General features: G+C 41.3%; 1 long non-coding RNA gene across 1 annotated transcript in view; it reads left to right on the plus strand.

Annotated features, from left to right (window-relative positions):
- Nucleotides 1–1901: 1901 nt before the first annotated feature.
- Nucleotides 1902–18691, plus strand: part of LOC135238397 (uncharacterized) — a 46107-nt gene continuing 29317 nt past the window's right edge. The window contains exon 1 of the long non-coding RNA XR_010325104.1: nt 1902–2159. This is a non-coding gene — a long non-coding RNA (uncharacterized LOC135238397). The remainder of the gene's footprint in view (nt 2160–18691) is intronic.

Raw genomic sequence — 18691 nt, forward strand, 5'->3', positions numbered from 1 at the left:
AGTACACACACACACACATACACATACAGACACCTGCATAAACACACACATACATCTACTGTACATACACTCACATATTGGTATTACAGAATATTGGTATGCATCACTTGAACTCGATGGTCAGTAATTATTATAACAGTGAGAGATGATTGATATGCAAAGGACAGAACTATTGCACAGAGGTTATGTGCTTCTTAGAGTTAGACTACGTGTGTCTGTGAGTGAGTGTGTGTGTGTGTGTGTGTGTGTGTGCACGCACGTGATGTATATGTTGTCTTTTCTGAATGGCAAAACACAGTTTTGTATGAATACATTTATACATAGTATACATTTCAGTAAAGGTTTACTGAACACTTGCCTGTATATGGGCATAAAAGTAGAAAAACATTCATTTAAATAATCTGCACTGAAACAAGAACAACTGAAGGCTGCAGAACAACCAGCAGTAGCAAACTACTTTATATTGGCTCACTCCATTAACTGGGCTAGTATATTTTTTAGCATACTTGTTCATCTGTTTTGCTAGCTGATTGGTACACATAAACATTAGTTGCTACTTACTGAACACAAAATAAGCTTTTTAAATACAGAACTCGCCGGCATTACAGTGTGAGTGACAGTGTTGGTGAAGCAAGTGAACAGTTTGAAATCTGCGTCCCCGGTGCTCAGAGATACAGTCAGTGCTTCCATGGCACACTGTGGGGATTAACTGATAACGCCCCTTCTCGGCTTCGTGCAGTCATGAATACAACCTTTTGGTAAGGCCAGGTGAAGGTCTGCCACTGTTTGCACCAATGCAAGGGCAAACAACGGAAATGTCACAATGGTGATTGAAAAAAAAAAAAGCCCATCACAGGAAGTGGAACAAGGGCTCTGGTCCCTGTAGTTCCTGATATTTCCCTTCTCTAAATGACGTACTCCAAGCACACCCAGAGCCAGCGCGTGCACTGGTACCATCCCATGCAATCCAATGTCAGCTTAGAGGGAAATTAAAATTGCGTATTGAAGCGAGATGTAAATGTATGTTGTGTTACTCAAAGTCCATTTTGGGTGATGTGGGGATACCTCCCAATTGCTGCTGGATTAGCAAAGTGAGGAGTAGCTTTAGAAGTGGAAATGAGCCCACCCCCTATCCCCCCCCCCCCCACAATTTAAATGTTCAACTTTTTTTCAGAGAGAGTGATAACATTGTATTTTTCCCTGGGAAAGTTGTTTGTGTCACAGTAATTGTTTAATTTACATTTTCTAATTGTTCTCTCGTCTCTCTTTGAGGAGAGTTTTTTGGCATCAAGATTCACCGAGCAGTTTTAACATTTGTATTAAATATGAAAACACCCCGCGTAGTCAGCAACTTGTTTTGTTGTTGCCGATAACAGATAACATCATCATCGAGCAAAATTTAGCTGAAGACAATGGTCTTTGTTGTGTCAGCAATCTTTGCCCTTATTGTTCTGATAATGGCCAGTGGTCCCTACCCCCCACCCAAATTTTGCCTCCTTCATCATTGCTTCTAGCGTCAGCAGCTCTGTCAGTTTAGTGCTGATAATTGCATATTATAAATTTCAACCTTGGAGTATGAAGAAAACTGTCTTTTAACAAACCCCCCCCCCCACCCGCATAAGGTCATTCATAAGGAGTCCTGTGCTGGTAAGACAATTCACAAAACTTACAAATTCAGTTTTTAAAAAGCTGTGTTACAGTACATTATGTAAAGACAAAAAAAAAACAAAACATTTTTTCACTGTATTTACAGTGCAACCCTTATGTTCCATGAGTTGTTTTGTGTTGAATGAATCTGTTTTCATTTGTCTAACTCATAATTGTATTCGCTTATTCTTAGAATGAGCTCAGCCGACTCAATCAAGGACTCTGAGTAGACAGGTTGGAGGGAAGGGGTGGAGTTCAGAAAATGGAGGGAAAAGGTAGCAATAGGAAGGGCGTGGCTGGTTAAGGTGGAGGGCACAATCAAAGAACTAGGAAGTCGGTGTTTAGAGGCCTAGTTTTATCTCTGTCTCAAGTAGCAGATCTGCTAAAAAGTCTTGAGAAAACATTTGTAACACAAGGTTGAAGATTTATGTTTCTGTGGATAACTGGATTCGTTGGATTGCCCTGACTGTTGACACACTCATCGTGGGACCCTACAAGTGGTGGAGACTTGGGTGAGCTCAACCTTTTTTTCTTGATGGTTGTTATTTTTTTTGCTGAGGATCAGACATTTTGGTTTGCAAATTTGTATATATATGTTTTACTTTGGAGTTTATTTTTTGTGGCATATACATGGGACTTTGCTGAGAAACCGAACTGACCAAAACAGGAGGGTTAGCACAGCATAGACATGAACAATACTGGTGTTTGTTGAATATGTTTGTCGTCATAAGAAACCCAGGGATTTGTAGCAAAAAAGCTGGAGAAATGTTATAACGGTTTAATCATTCAGCAGATGCTTTTAGCTAAAGCGACTTCCAAAAGTGCATTTTGCGCACTAAGCCAAGACCACAGGAGTTAAAACCCTACAAGACCTGCAAGATAGAGGGAGAGAAGGATTTCTGACAGAAATAATGAGTTAAGCAGAACCACTGAGGAGGACTTTGAAAAGGTGCATTTTGGAAAGTTTGTGGGGAAACCTGACTTATTGCCGAAGGCTATTCCAGCTAAAGGGGGGGTGAGGGGGAGAAGAACTAGAGTTAGGGGAGGGGGCTGCTGGGGTTCAGAGAGATGGGGCAGCCAGGCGGTCACCCCACATCTGAAATCAACCCACAACAGGAAAAGGTTAGTCGTGAGCCAAAGAAGAGGTCACGTATTTTTGTGAGGGTGTGTGCATGGATGCATGCGTGTGCGTGTTCGGTCGCAGCTATTGCGGATTCGCGCTTTTTTAAAAAATAAATAAGCAAAGTGCACCAGGGCTGGTCTTGCCTTTTTTTTGTCCTCGCACTATGGTTATGGTTATGCGTCATCAGACCAAAGCAAATTCCTTGTATGAGAAGCCTACTTGGCAACGAACCTGTTTCAGATTCTGATATATATAGTGCTTTTCTTGCTACTCAGAGCACTTTACATGCTTTGGTCAGGAATCGAACCCAGGTCTCCCACATGTCAAACAGAAATTCTACCACTGAGCTGACCTTACAAGAAAATGAGGACAACGGAACGTTGTTTGCACAGACAGTTCTACTCTTTGATGAGATACAAATGGGTACAATGTAGAAGAAAGAAACTGATCCATTTTTTTGGTATCGATCCTATTGACGCTAGAATCGTTCTTCAAAACGAGATGTCGTATCTGTAGTATCGATACTTTTGGTATCGATCTGCCCACCCCTACTGCACAGGTGTTTAAAGAGGTCCAAGGTACAGACTTGGTGTATTTTTAGTTAACATATCAACAAGACTGCACCACACCCTGACAGAAAGGTGTCATTACTCCCACTCCAGACACCAGAATGAGCCGGAAGCAAGGAAATGTAGCCGGAGAAAAAGCTTACTGTGCGTGAAAATATTCTGTCACCCTCAATATTTATTCTCTTGTTTGTCCTGACGATTCGTTCTGACATCTGCAAGTGGAGTATCTGAGAAGAAACTGCTCGATTCCTATTTGTATTACTGATATGCTCCTTCCTGCCAGTGTCAAATCACAAAATGGCTCTTGCGCCGAATCAAAAGGAACACCTGACCTCTACAGGCATTGAATCGGGCGTACTTGTCTTTCCGCAAAAGTTGAGACAATTGCCTTGCTTAAACTGCTCCCGTAGGTCATTTGATTGTGAGATGAGGACCTATCCACAAATTGGGAAAGGAATCTGGTTTTGACAGAAACGATCCATTCTGAGTGTCTGTGATATGTGGCAGTTTGTAGAGAAGACAGACTTGGTGCCCTTCTGGAGGAGACTGTGCATAATGCATGGGGAAAACAGGGACGATACAAGTGTCACAGCTGCATGGGAGAAGAGCAACACAACCGTAGCATGAAAGATATTAACAATTTCATAGTGTTGGGCCCAATTAGAAAAGCTTATTAGACAAACGCATACGGTTACTGCTGCAAAATTAACACCAGTTGCTGGAACAAAGTCTGGGATAGTACTGGGATGACACATTCAGTTCAGCAATCGCCATCATCCAATTTGCGTAGCAGACTGTCACAGTTTTTGGTTAGGTATTGCAACCCGGTCCCTCCTGTCCTTTGGCTGAGAAATCCCCATTAGGAATGTAGCAGCAACAGAAGGCATACCACAGGGATCTAGATTCTGCGTTTAGAAAGCTGGAGCAAGGATCAGGTTGGAAATGGCGCAGTCGACAGCAAGCTTTCATCAGACTAACGGGTCTTGGAAAGAGGCCTCAATTCTCTGTCACTTGGAAGAATACAACTAATAACTAATAAAGACTTAAACATTGACTACAGTCATAAAGGCCAAAATGAAATATTTCTAGAATATGTCACTTCTGAACACAAGAGCTGGAGGACTGATAGGCCGTCTCTGTTCTGTGAGCTTTTCAATACTGGTTTGTAGGATGAAAATAGGGTCTCTTTGGCACAGATTGGTAAGGTGAATATGGTCATTAAAAGCGCAAATTTGTAAAGTAAATATAATTCTTAAAAGCAGAGATTAGTAAGGTGAATATAGGGCATAAAAGAACCGGTTAGTAAAGTGAATATAGTTGGTAAATTTATAAAACTATCTACCTAGCTAGCTGGCATGCCAGGCTATCTAGTTTAGGAAGCTATTTAGCTAGGTGACCATTCTGTCTTCCGTCCACACACGGAATCAGTGTCTTAATAGGAATCAGACTGTTGGGCCCATCCACACACTGGCACAGAGCCTGAACAGATACCAGACTGTGGGGCCCATTCACACACTGGCACAAAGCCTGAACAGGTACCAGACTGTGGGGCCCATCCACACACTTATGTTAATGTGCGTCCCAGAGAAGCCTTACTCCAGTGGCGTGGAGGAGTTAAATAGTCAACCAGAGCTTTGTCTTCAGTTCTGAGGTAATCCTTAAGAGAAACAAAGACATGCTTTGCATTTCCATATAAATTGTGTTCATAGAAACATTGGTTTAATTACCTTCTATTCAAGCTTTTGTGAGAATTTTTGATCAGCCACATTTAATTCATTATATTCCAGGCTTTTGAATCTGAGATGGTTGTTCTAATTGCAGATAACAAAATGTAATTGTATCAGTATTCTTGTCATTGAAGCAGTCTTTTCTTCCATTTAGAAAAAAAGACACCTTACAAAATTACAACTATGACAAACAAATCTTTTTTTATGGATTGTAATTCCACATACCTTCAGCCTCTGTGAAGATGGAAAACCTAGCATAGCCATTGGTGCATATCTAAAGGTAGCGTATCTGAGCCCATTTTAGAATTTTTAAGATGCATTCTCACATTACATTCAGGCAATTAACAGACTCATTTAGACAGAGCGTAATACACAGCTCACATTCTTAAACACACTGTCCATTCATACAGCAGGATATGTACTGAAGCCATTCTGGTTAAGTACCTTCCCCAAGTCTATAGGGGTAATGCCTCTGGTGGAAATCAAACCTGCAACCCCTGAGGTAAAAGCCAAGTTGCCTGTGCTACTCTACCGCCTCAATATGCTACACCATGGCACAGTACGCGTCGCCCCCTGCAGGACGAGAGGGTTCAGTTCACAAGCACGCTCCTATTTCTCACTCTGGCTTCAGTACGGTGGGGATGAGCCAGCTTAGACACTGGTCACATTCTCAGAGGCTGGTTTTAACAGTAGTGCAGTTGCACTAATACTTGCTCACACACTTCCCTGTGTCTCATAGATTGTTCGAAAGACCATCTTCAGTGAGCTGACGCATTTGGTCAGAAGGCATTGTTTAAATCCTGAGGTGCAATACGTTTGCAGACCGAGATGAAGCTTGGCACACAAGGCTGAAATGATAAATGTAAATTAATTTATAATTACAGATAAAGGGTGTTCAATTGAAAATATGTTTAATTTAATTGAAGATTATATGCAATGATAAGCACATTCATTTCTAAGAAGAAGAACAAGTGATGAGGATGTAATGCTTGCCTATTTAATGGGCCTGGATTATGAAATTATGAAGGAAAAAGCAGATGAAAGATTAGATTTGAGTGTCCAAAGCTGGTAAAATCAGCAAGTTCCTCAGTTATGCTGCATTTTGCATCTGGATCCATATGAACATTCTACAACTATGACAAAAGTGTTCGATTTTCTGAATACATTAGGGATAAATCTACACAAAGATGCTACAGTAACAACCTCATTAAAACATCACTGAAACCAAAGTAAGAATGGTATATTAGGCCTACATAATTGTTTTCATATGTACTGTATACAGTACTATTGAAGAAAAGGTATACTGGTAAATATCTGATTCAAAATGAGTGTTTTTCTTCCCACTGGTGTTTTTTTCCTCAATTACTTGCTTTTTGGGGGTTCAGGCCTGGTTTTTTACATTACAGGCATTTAGCAGACGCTCTTATCCAGAGCGACTTACACAACTTTTACATAGCATTTTTTTTTTTACATTGTATCCATTTATACAGCTGGATATATACTGAAGCAATTTCGGTTAAGTACCTTGCTCAAGGGTACAACGGCAATGTCCTACCCGGGAATCGAACCTGCAACCTTTCGGTTACAAGCCCAGTTCCTTACCCACTGTGCTACACTCTGTCCGTTTTCTTTTGTATTTCCACTGTTAAACGTCTTTGTCACAGTGTCTCAGTAAAAAGCACTATACAAATAAAACTGAATTGAAAATGGAGCAGAAGAACCATTAATGAAATTATTAATAATAAAAAAATAATCCCCTTTCCTCGCAGACAAAGGAAAACTGTAAAATGTTCTTTATTTACGGTAACATGAGAGGCCAGCTCTGTAATCCTTACCTACCTTTGAATGCTTGAACGCTTCACAGTAATCTGTTTGACCGCTTTAACTCTTCACCAGAATCTGCGCTGGCAGCAAATAAACCTGCAGTGTTGGGCATAGCCTCCGAGATCCAGTCATACATCACACAATCTGAACATGGTGACATTTCGACGTAACTGAGCTACGCGTCTCTCGCCGACTGATCTCTCAGATATGTCGCCTGTGGAAGCCATTTGCCTTGCAGCTTCCCCTTAGCGGTCCGTGTGCAGGTGACAGGAGCTCCGTCGCTCAGCAGTGTCCCTTTTCTCAGATTTATTGCGATACAGAATGACACATAGCTTACGTTCACCAATTATTTCCTGTCTGCGTGAATCTCCCATTCACTACAGCAGGGCTGCCCAACCCCGTTCTCGAAGGTCTACACAGTAAAATGTTCAGTGTTAATTCAGCTCTTATAGAAAACGTGTGGTCCCTATTGGACCCGCATGTACTCTGTTAGAGTTGACTTAACACTGGAGATTTTACTCTGTACCTTCCTGCAGGTTTTCACTCCCACCCTAACTAAGCGCACGTCATTCAACTGCTAGAGATCTCATTGAGCTGTTAAGCAGTAGAATCGGGTGTGGCCAAATCAGGGTTGAAATGAAAACCTAAAGGACGGTTCAGCTCCAGGAACAGGGTTGGGCAGCACGGTTCTTCAGAGTTTTGACACGCGACCATAACCACGTGATCTATTCATGGTCGTCTCAGAATCAATGTGTGCTATCTGAGTTCTCACCGTTTGCTGTGCAAGTTTGCTCATTTTGTGACATGTAAAATTGACTTTGCAGTAACAGAACAGTGTAAATTCCACAGAAAAACCATATGAGTTGACAAAGCTAAAAAAGCTGGGAACTTGGGCGTCAGCGTAGTGTAATGGGTAAGGAGTTGGTCTTGTAACCTAAAGGTCACACGTTTGATTCCCAGGTAGGACACTGCCATTATACCCTTGAGTGAGGTACTTAACCTGCATTGCTTCAGTATATATCCAGCTATATAAATTGATGCTATATAAAAAGTTGTGTAAGTCGGTCTGGATGCGAGCGTCTGCTAAATGCCTGTAATTAATTGAACACTCTTTTACTTTAAATTATTTTTTCTGAATCGCTACTGGACTGTAAACACAATTTAATTTCAGGTAGGTAATTGAGGTGGGAGAATGTGATCTCAAGCAGCCTAAAATATGCTTCATAACATATTTTACATGTCATAAAAATTACATACTATACGTTTATTTAGTGGTCATGTGTATTTGTTGTTGTTTTTTTGGTGGCTTATGCTTACACTAATATTCTGCTGCAAAGATAATTAGTCACAGGTTTGAGCATTCACAGCATTGTAAATGAAAGAACATGTCTGTTTTATTACAATAATATTTCATTTTAGGTTGACAGACTGCTAATGTACTAATCATATTCTGCGGATAATGTTCTACACCACCTCCATTTCATCATTATAAACATGAACACCCTCACATCTTCCTATTACAATCACAAACAAATGCACATGAACAAGAATTTCATTAAACAAATGATTTGAGATCTTGGCATGAAAGGTGCTATGCAGTGCAATCTGTTTTAATATGCGTAGAATACAAGCACAGTCAAGAGAACACAGAGCTGTGTAGTGGGAAAAATGTTCTGAACTGTGCAATGTGTTATGCATGCTTTACTGAAAAACTAATTTAAGTGGAGTAACTTGTGATTGAGGTCCGTGTAGATGTACTGCTTTTAGCATAAAATGCAGGCTAATGAATAAACACTTCTCTATCATTCAAAACATTGTTTTTTTTTAGATTATAATGAAGCATGTATGGATACCTCCCCATACCCCATATCTAATACCCAATACAGCTAACGTATTCTTTAAATGAGTTCATGTCCATATACCACCCCTGTCTAGCCTGTATAAGGAATTACAATCACATTATTATCATTTTCGACTCGAGTAGGTTTATAGTGCTGGAAATTAAGCGGGAGCCATAAATTCATTTTTTAAAAATCAATTTAGTAGCCGTACACAACTTTTACAAGCCATCAAAAGTCAGGCTCCAGATTTAAGGAAGGCGAGCGGAGCGTTTACCTGGAATCCAGCCACATTGATTCGGCCATAATTGAGTTCCCCTTCCCCACAACCTCGGGGGGGGGTGGGGGGGGGAGGGGGGTGGGCGGAGAGCGCCTCCTCTTCAGGCGGCGGGAGCCGTCGTCTGGTTTTTAAAAGGAAATTCGAAGCGGAAACTTACGGTCTGGCGCAATTTAGCCGACTTCGGGGTACCATCATCACAATTTCGTCATTATCCCTGTCACTAATCGGTACGGCCATTACCGCTGTGTTTTCACTTCAAACGCGTGATTTCAGTGCCCTCCCAGCGCACGCCACGTACTGCATTCTTCTAATTGTTTTATTTTTCATACACTGTAAATGGGAGTCCATGTGCAGTGAATAGTAGGGAGCATTTAATGGAGGTAACACTAGCAGAGAATTTTTTCAAATACATTTTTGTTCATCTGGGGAAAAAAAAAAAAAAAAACTACAGAGATTGATCTGTTTTTCAAGGAGGACCTGGGCAAGAGAATACACATACAAAAATATATGACAGAATGTAAAAAAAAAAAAGACAAGACCGTAAAACAGTCACATTAAAACAAATGACTTTGAGACCAATGAAAGTACTAGTCTAACTTGGGTACAAAGTGTCACGAATGTCATGAATGTTGAAGAACACACTGTCCTTGATAAATAACAGTTAATGTGTGAAAATGTACTGGTTCTATTTCCTTTATCAGTTCAATTTTCTAGTGCCTAGCAGAGAGGAAAAATGAAAAATGATATATGTATGTATCTGGACACCCCTTGCTCTGGGGCTGTTTTTCATGGTTTGGGCTATGTCTCTTAGTTCCACTGAAGGCAAATATTAATTCTACAGCATACAATCCCATTCTAGACAATTCTGTGCTTCCCCAACAGTTTGGGGAAGGCCCTTTCCTGTTTCAGCATACCAATGCCCCCGGGCACACAGCAAGGTCCATATAGAAATGATTTGGTCAAGAACAGTGTGGAAGAACTTAACTGGCCTGTACAGAGCCCTGACCTCAACCCCATCCCAACAACTTTGAGATGAACTGGAAAGCCAAACGCGAGGCAGCCCTAATTGCCAAAAATTAGGTGACAGGAGTGGCACCCGGTGTGGTCTTCTGCTGCTGTAGCCCATCTTCTTCAGGGTTCGACGTGATGTGCGTTCAGAGATGCTCTTCTGTATACCTCGGTTGAATGGTAAATGGACTGCATTTATATAGCGCTTTTATCCAAAACGCTTTATAGTTCATGCCTCTCATTCGCCAGAGCAGTTAGGGGTTAGGTGTCTTGCTCAAGGACACTTCGCCCAGGGCAGGGTTTGAACCGGCAACCCTCCGACTGCCAGACAATGGGTCTTACCTCCTGAGCTATGTCGCCCAGTTGTAACGAGTGGTTATTTGAGTTACTGTTGCCTTTCTATCAGCTCGAACCAGTCTGGCCATTCTCCTCTGACCTCTGCCATCAACAAGGCATTTTCACCCAGAGAACTGCCGCTCATTGGATATTTTCTCTCTTTCGGACAATTCTCTGTAAACCCTAGAGATGGTTGTGCGTGAAAATCCCAGTAGATCAGCAGTTTCTGAAATACTCAAACCAGCCCGTCTGGCACCAACAACCATGCCACATTCAAAGTCACTTAAATCACCTTTCTTTCCCATTCTGATGCTTGGTTTGAACTTCAGCAGATCGTCTTGATCATGTCTACATGCCTAAATGCATTGAGTTGCTGCCACGTGATTGGCTGATTAGATATTTGCGTTAATGAGCAGTTGAACAGGTGTACCTAATGAAGTGGCCGGTGAGTGTATATATATACTTTTTTGTTTGTTTGTTTGTTTGTTTGGTCCTTGGAAAAATAACTGATACTGATACAGGTGAAATTAATATCCATGAACAAGAACTGAACATTCAAGCTGACTATCTAGAGGTATCCAGGTAATGGAGAATGATGACCGACCAGATCCAGAAAGGAAAGCAGCCTTCCTTCCTTTAAAATCATCTTTGCCACAAATTGTTTTTGCATTTTTTTAAAAACATACCAGTTGCTCACATTTGACAAGAAAAGAACAGGCCCTTGTCGAAAGTAAAGAGTTTTCAAAGTGACCTTGTGGTTGGCTGTGGAGTCGTGTTTCCCGTAGGGGGGGGTGGATGGGGGGGCGGTGATAGGAAAGGGAGTTCTCTTGTTTCTCAGAATCCCTTCAGTGCAGGAGTGGAGCCCTATCCAGTGTAAAGTACCTGCGAATGGGAAAGAATAGAATCAGTGTGCTGCCAGATATTGAATGCCTGTTGAATACAATACGCCCCCCCACCCCCCACCCCCTTTCTGGCCCGATCTGGCCGCTCTGGGGGGGATTCACTCGCACGTAAAACAGACCTGAAGGCTCGCAGACCGCCGGGCACAAGGACCCAAGAGGGCGGGGCGCGAGGTTAACCTTTCCGTTCGTTTCCTTCCTAAAATGGTGGACGCCTAGTGCCATGCGTGAAGCGGCTGTTTCCTCCTGAACGCGGAGCGTGGCTGGACCGAGTTCCGCTCGCTCCCCCTCCCCCCCCCCCCCCAAAAAAATGGAGCATATATCAATTTTCCGCTACTCAAAGCCATAAAAATCCAATTATTAGAAAGCCATTATCTGGCTCTGATAATGCTGGTCTAATGGCTGGCTTTTTGTAAGAGCTTTATCTGCACTGTTTCAAGTGACATCAAGCTTGCCCCACAGTATTAATCCTAGACGGAGCTTTGGCACACTGCCCCATTTAATTTCCAGTTTCTCAAAGTGCGTCTCATAAGATTGCCCGATTATATGTATTTCAAACATTTAACCTTTTCCGCTGATGACCTTAAGAACAGAAGAAGTTTTTGTTTTTTAAACGGAGAACGGACAGTTCACCCTCCGTTTTTGTTTTTCATTTTATTCTGAAAATACGGAAGCGGAGAAGGGACCCCAGGGCAGAAGGTGCCATGGTGTGGGGGGTGGGGGGGGGGAGTGGGGTGGGGACTCATTTTTGGCACAAGAGCAGGCTGGCCGACGGACTGCGCCACACGTCTCCCCAAAACAGAAAACATATTTATTATAGTAATTATTCTGCTCTTTCGGTTGTTTTTCTCGGTTTCCCACTGAATTAGAGTCTTGATTTACGCTCTCCCGCAGCTGAGGAGCTAAGAGTTTGTCAAGCTAACAGTGCTGTTGTAAACCTGCCTTACACCTCATGGGTTTCTGAAAAACAAAAAGCACTTTTTACAATCCTCTTTTGCCCAGAAAAATAAAAGAATAAATAATCATATTCACTGGTAAAGCTGCTATTTTTTTTTCTTCCTAAGCAATTGGAACTAGGTCTGAACATAAAAGCACAATTATGTCCATATATTGCACCAATATGAGTGAATAAGACTAATAATAACAATGAAATAGTTTGCAGTGGCATAGGCTTAGAAATGAAAGGACAACACACATGAACTCAAGCGAAATAAAATTACAACATTTAGGTTTTGTGATTAAATTTGTGATCATGGGCAGTCGTTTAACAGCCTCCTCTGTTCTTCTCATTCTTTGGCAGTGCTTAGTATAAGCTTGCTCACAGGAAGAGGCTGCATCAACAGACTTGGTTGGAATGGACAGGAATCGTTTTGCCTTCTGGACAATATTTGGCAATGCCTTTTTTTTTATTTTTTTTTTAACCTCGGCCCCAGATCTCTCCAAGTATCAATGCAGTACTTTAGCCTGTATGCCAATACCGCCTTTTTTTTTTTTTGCAAGCGCAGCAGAATTCGGCGCGATGTCCAATCACGGGCCCGCGTCCGGCGAAGCAAACCGACACGCCGGGAATGGTGCGGAACGCCTCCCGTCGTGTACGGTTTCGTACGGCTTCCGAAGTCGGCGCCACGCTCCCCCGACTTTACGCTCGAGCGGCGCTCGAAAACCTTTGTTTTTGTCAGCTCCGGTAAAAAATTTTTAGAACTTTTTGGGAAATTGCAGGCCCGAACGGCACCTTTTGAGTGGCGCCGTGTGAGCAGGGCAAGCGCGATAAACTGCATTTGTGTGCTTTCGCTGTTCTCCTGAGACGTGGCGGAAAACGGTTCATGCATTTACACAAGTGTCTCGGATGACAAAAGCATGTTGCAGTGAAAATATTTTTCAAAAAATATTATTTGTTTTTACTGAATGTCCCTTGTAGTTTCAGAACAGTAGAATATATGGTTCTTGAGACTTGTAATAAAGACTTATTACGTCCGCTGCAGTGGGACAAAAATGAATTGGTGGGTCTTAGGACAACCTCAAGGTACTAAACACAGCATCGACAAGATCAAAATGGAGTGTTATTTTAAATGTGATGTAACTGATTCTCCTTGTTGAAAAATAGTTCACAATCATAGTTCACAAACCTTGTTCTCCTAATGCAAAAAGCATCGATTGTGAATCTGTATGAGCACAGACATTCTCTCACATTTCAGTGGCTCCATCTTTTTACTGGAGCGCTTGAAAAGATTTGTCAACTTCAAGAGGGATGCTGAGAAATCGGGTATTTTCGCTGTTCAGCGTCATTTTTTTTTTTACCCACTTGACAGAGGATTCCCCCTCATTGTTTATTTCTGACCACGATTGATGCTTCGCTCTGTAACTTTCAGACTGTTGTTATTTTGCGTGCCTGTGTGGATTTATTGTAAACTGTGCTAAATAAATGGAGTCCATCAGTGCACCAGGAGGGTGCTGTTCCACCCGCTTGCTCAGACTGGTTTGTGCTTCACATTTTGTCCATGTCACATTCCTTCCTCCACAGTAAGGATACTGTAATTACTTTTATGAGGATTATAATTGATCTCTAATTGTATCGTTGGTCAGGTGATTACAACAATTCAACGGCTACAGTGACTGCATGGGGATTTAGATGATGCTGTAAGGTGAAATCATTTTGGGTCACATGCTCAAGGTATTGGGCAAGAAGGGCCATATCTGCTTCTGGATTTCATGCCAGCTCCTGTTCTTAATTATTTAATTACCCCAATCATTTAGTAATTAATATTTTAACTACATGTCTTAACTACATCAACTACATAGGTTCATGAATCATAGCTGAAGCCTGTCCCCGTATGACATGACACATAAAAGATCTTACTGTGGTCTAATCAACAGTTAAACCAGCATACGTGTATTTAGCTAATTAGCTAATTTGGCTGGTGTAACTATACCTGGTCTAGATAAACGATGGTGTCTGTACTTTTACCTATAACAAGAGATGCCTAACAAACCTAAGAGCCCATTACTGCAAGCTAGCTGAAAAGCTATAAAAACGGACAAAAACAGGCATCTTGAGGTCAGCTTATTGATTAACACTGTTGCAGGGTGGCTTGAGATAACCAAGGCCTATTTTGTCCGAGGATTTAATTTAAAATTGCTTAAATTCGTGGGAGCCACAGCAATCCATTGATTTCCCGGCTGAATATGACAATTGTGTCCAGGTTTTGTGAATCAATGTACTCCTCTCAACTCAAAACTGAATCGACCACCTGCTTTCTCAGAATTCGGTCTTTTATTTCTGTGCTCTGTTTCGTGTATTTTGTTTCTCAATTTTTCCAGTTTTTTTTTTTTCCTTGAAAAACTGCCGGAATGCTACTCCTGTAGCAGAATGATGAATACTTTTCATCAACAGCATACTCCACCACAAAGGTTTTTTTTAGCAGGTAGGAAGTCATTTTTATGTGACATTCCTATCAAACCTTAGGTTTTGCTGAAATGAAGCCATCGGTTAGCTATGTGGTGAAAGAGTTGAAAACCTACCTAAGACCTACACTACCTAAATCTTCTCTGCCAATCTTGACATTGGCGCAATAAACATTATAAATTATACTTAGAGCAGGCCTTTTTGTTTTAGGAAGATATTACTTTCTTGGCTGTCTGACAGACGGGTAGCCCCCTAGTTTCCTTATATTATCCATAAAATTGTTTAGTGAAATTGCAATGCTTTATCAGCATGATTCTATGCCTCGTACTAATAAAGTTTAATTTTGAATTTGAAGTCAGAAACTCTGTCCCAAGTTCATTCCAAAGTCGTACTGCACGTACGCCGTCAGCTTGGAATGAGAGACCCCTATTAATCTGCACAGGTGTAGTCGTGAATCCTTCCAGCCCTGTCACATTTTAACATCTCCATACCAGGTAAAACCTGTTTCTGAAACGAACAGACCGAACTCAAGACTTCTTCTCCTTTTCCTTTTTTTTTTTTTTTTTTACTGTCACCTTGCCTCGAGGGTACCGATAACTCCCGTTTATTATGCATCCTTTATTATTCAGACCTTTCACCACCACAGACAGCTGTGGTTTATTCAGGTAAAATACAGTTACAAGTCAAGGCGAGACAGAGGATTGTATTTGCCGAATAAAATTTCCAGCCTTACCGAGGAGCCGTGTAAAAAAACTTATTTCCCTAATGACAGGATCTTTTTTTTTTTTTTGCTTATTTTATACTTCGATGCACTTATATCGTGTAGGAAAGATACGGCCCGGCATCACATCATTACCACATGACGCAGAGTCATCTCTGCTTTGAGATTCTATCAGCCGGCTCGCTGGAGGCTTGCTTCTCATTCTGTTGAATAATGGAACTTCCGAAACTAAAAAAAAAAAAAAAAAAAAAATGGAGGAAACGCATCAATATCAGACTCTAGGGGGAGGCGCACGTCACACTGCAGGGGTATCTGTTAAGATGGCCGCGTAAATCGGGGAGCCCGCCCATCGCTCGCTCTCTCGCTCGCCGCTTCGTCCCGCGAGGCGGTGATTAGACGCCGCTCTTCCGGCACAATCCGGCATGTCCCCAGCTCTCCCCCCATTGTTCGGCATTAACACTTTAAACCGTTTCAGCTTTTTCATCTCGCCAAGTGCAATTTCACTCTCTGAGAAGCAGTGGCTAATGAGTTTCCACTTGCTGCTCCCGGTACTTTGTGGGGACTAGATGATCTATATTTATGACACAGACAAAGGTTTATGTGTACATCCCACCAGACTAGAGACAGCTGCCGGCTCAAATTGTTTGTCTTTTTTTCCCCCCCCTTCTGTTAAATGAGTCAGTGCTGTTGACCGTGGTAAAACAAATTCCGCGGTTGTGTATTAGCGGCTTAATTTTTCGGTTCAATTTGTGAACATCGATTTGGAAGCCTTCCAAGGGATCTCAGAACTGTGTTTTCAAACAGATGGTAGAATATTTATATTGTTCAGTGATTCCTTTGGGTGTGTGGTATATGTGTGCACTAATGTATAAAACTGACAAGAGGAAAACTCACGTCTGTACATCACTCTTTATGACAGTGAAGGAAACCATAAAAATGACACAAGGCTGTGGCATGCACAGTATCCAGTAATACTGAACATTATAAGAAGGGGGTTTTCCAGTCATTCAGGTTTACCCTTTGGGACCCTGAGTAGGCCTCAAGTGGAAGCCATGAGCTGCCTCCTGGGCTAAGAGACACAGATAAATACCCCGGGGCTGCACTGTTAAATTTTTCACGTCACAAAATAAGTCTTAAAACGAACTCTGGATTCCATTAGTTTCCAGGACTGGGGAGATCTGGGATTTTCAGCTTGTGCCGTTTAAAAGTCTGGCAAGCCATGTTTTGAACCAGCTGAAGGCGGGCCAGTGTTTGTGAACTAAGCCAGGAGAAAGCACATTAAAGCCTAGCCAAGACAAAAGCGTCAATCGCTATTCCCGTGCCATCATAATTCTAAGCCAATACATCATTAACACGGAAAGTTAATATCTGCACCTGCAAACGAATAAAATAAATAAATAACTTTAGTTTTGGCAGTATGTAACTGAAAATGGTTTTGTCCAGTTGACAGCCATACAATGCAGACACAGGACACCTGGATTACCGGAAAGAAAGAACTGTGTATCATGTTCATAACAGTGAACGGACGATTTATCCAAGTGGCAGCATGTAAATAGAAGACAAATTGGCCCTAATCTGGTCCTTGATGTACTCCACAGGGTTGACATGACAGAAGAGAAATCATCAAGAACAGATCCAGTGAAGTCCAAATAAGACCAATGCAAAATCCTAATAACTTAGTTAACACTGGTCAATCATGTTAGATTATGCACACAGGCATAACGGCATGAGAATTTAGGATTTGTTTCAGTCTGCATGTAGAAGGTGGTTTGTAACTCATACAAGAGCAGTCTCTGTTTTTATAACGTTGGTGGAAAGCAGACAGAATCCTTGTCTGAGAGTGCTTCCAAATAAATGTGGTTAAATTGGTAAAAACATTTTTACTATGAACCTAGTTTTAGAAACGGCCATTTTGAAATGGGTCTATAGACATAAAATATATGAATAATACAAACTGAAAAAAAAAATGTAATTTAATAATAAAGAAATGAAGGCGATTAAAGACATTGGGAGTGTTAATAATAAAAGTATAAGCGAGAGTGCGTTTGGGGCTCAATTACATTTTTGTTAAGTCAGCTGAAATTCAATTCATGAACTGGAAAAATTCAGTGTTCTATAGTGATATTCCTGCTTATGAATTGAATTTCAATTCATTTCCTGGATTGACCCAAACCATGGAGTGGGTATTCAACAAATCAGTATGCATGTCTAACAGTGCTGAATGGACAATCTAATACATTTTTAATAGGAGTGTACCTGGCAACCTTGATCTTTTTACATACAGAATTTGTTGGATTGGAGTCACAGGTTAGCACACGGAAAGTACGCCACTAGCATTTCTGTTCCTTTGAAACCAAGATGAAGGCAACTTCTTCAGAAGAAAGAGATATAATCTTTTGCTGTGGTCCACTCCTAAAGCCAGTTAAGAGCCCAAAGGCAACTGAATTCCTCACATCTATAGACTGGGAGCGGATTGGTCAGAATCACTGGCCGGTATCCAATCAATATCTGCCCTTAACTTTGGATAACAATTTAAAGCAATATTTGTTTTTGTTTTTTTCATTCAGTTTGGCAAGTTCACAGGTCACAAAACTTGTTTTGACTAACTTGAGTTTGTGAAGAACCCTTGGGTTTCCAAGTCAAAGTAAAGGACAAATGTAGACTGCAGGCCGCTTTCATTTTTCTGTATTTAGAAATCTTCCACAGTGATTTAGTTTCCCCTTAAGTGCTGGGATTCATGAAATTTTATTCTGTTGACACCGGTGTGAATAATAGCCATAACTATCTTGTTGAGAGAGTATGGACTCTCTGGCTATAACCGGTAGTGAAGTGATAGGGATCTGTTTCTATCAATTTACTTTCATCAGGCAAAGGCGTTCTTGTCCATGCAGAGACAATGGTGTCAAGTTCTCCCCCATAATGTTCATAAAATAAAAAACAAGACATTCTGTGCTGCTTAATTTAGCAGTGGACATCCACTCATCTCAACCCTGCATGATTTTAAGTTATTTCATTCATTAGCAGTCATGGTCGAATCAGTCTTGGTGTCATACATGCAACTCCCATCTAACAAATTACTTTGAAAGTATTGATTGTGAAGTATCATTGTGAGTTCAGCCACACATCCAATGCAGAATTATTTTTATACGACCTGGTGGGCAGTAGGTGGTAAAAGGGTGATTCTTGACTTTTATTTACTAAAAATGAATTCACATTCTCTGGATTAGTTCTGAAAACTTTTTAAAAAAACGATCATAGCAGAAACGTTATGCTTGCTGGCGGATATCTTGGGTCAGCTTTTCGACATCTCAAATCA

Source organism: Anguilla rostrata, chromosome 13, assembly GCF_018555375.3.
Source record: "Anguilla rostrata isolate EN2019 chromosome 13, ASM1855537v3, whole genome shotgun sequence".
In the NCBI taxonomy this organism is placed as follows: Eukaryota; Metazoa; Chordata; class Actinopteri; order Anguilliformes; family Anguillidae; genus Anguilla; species Anguilla rostrata.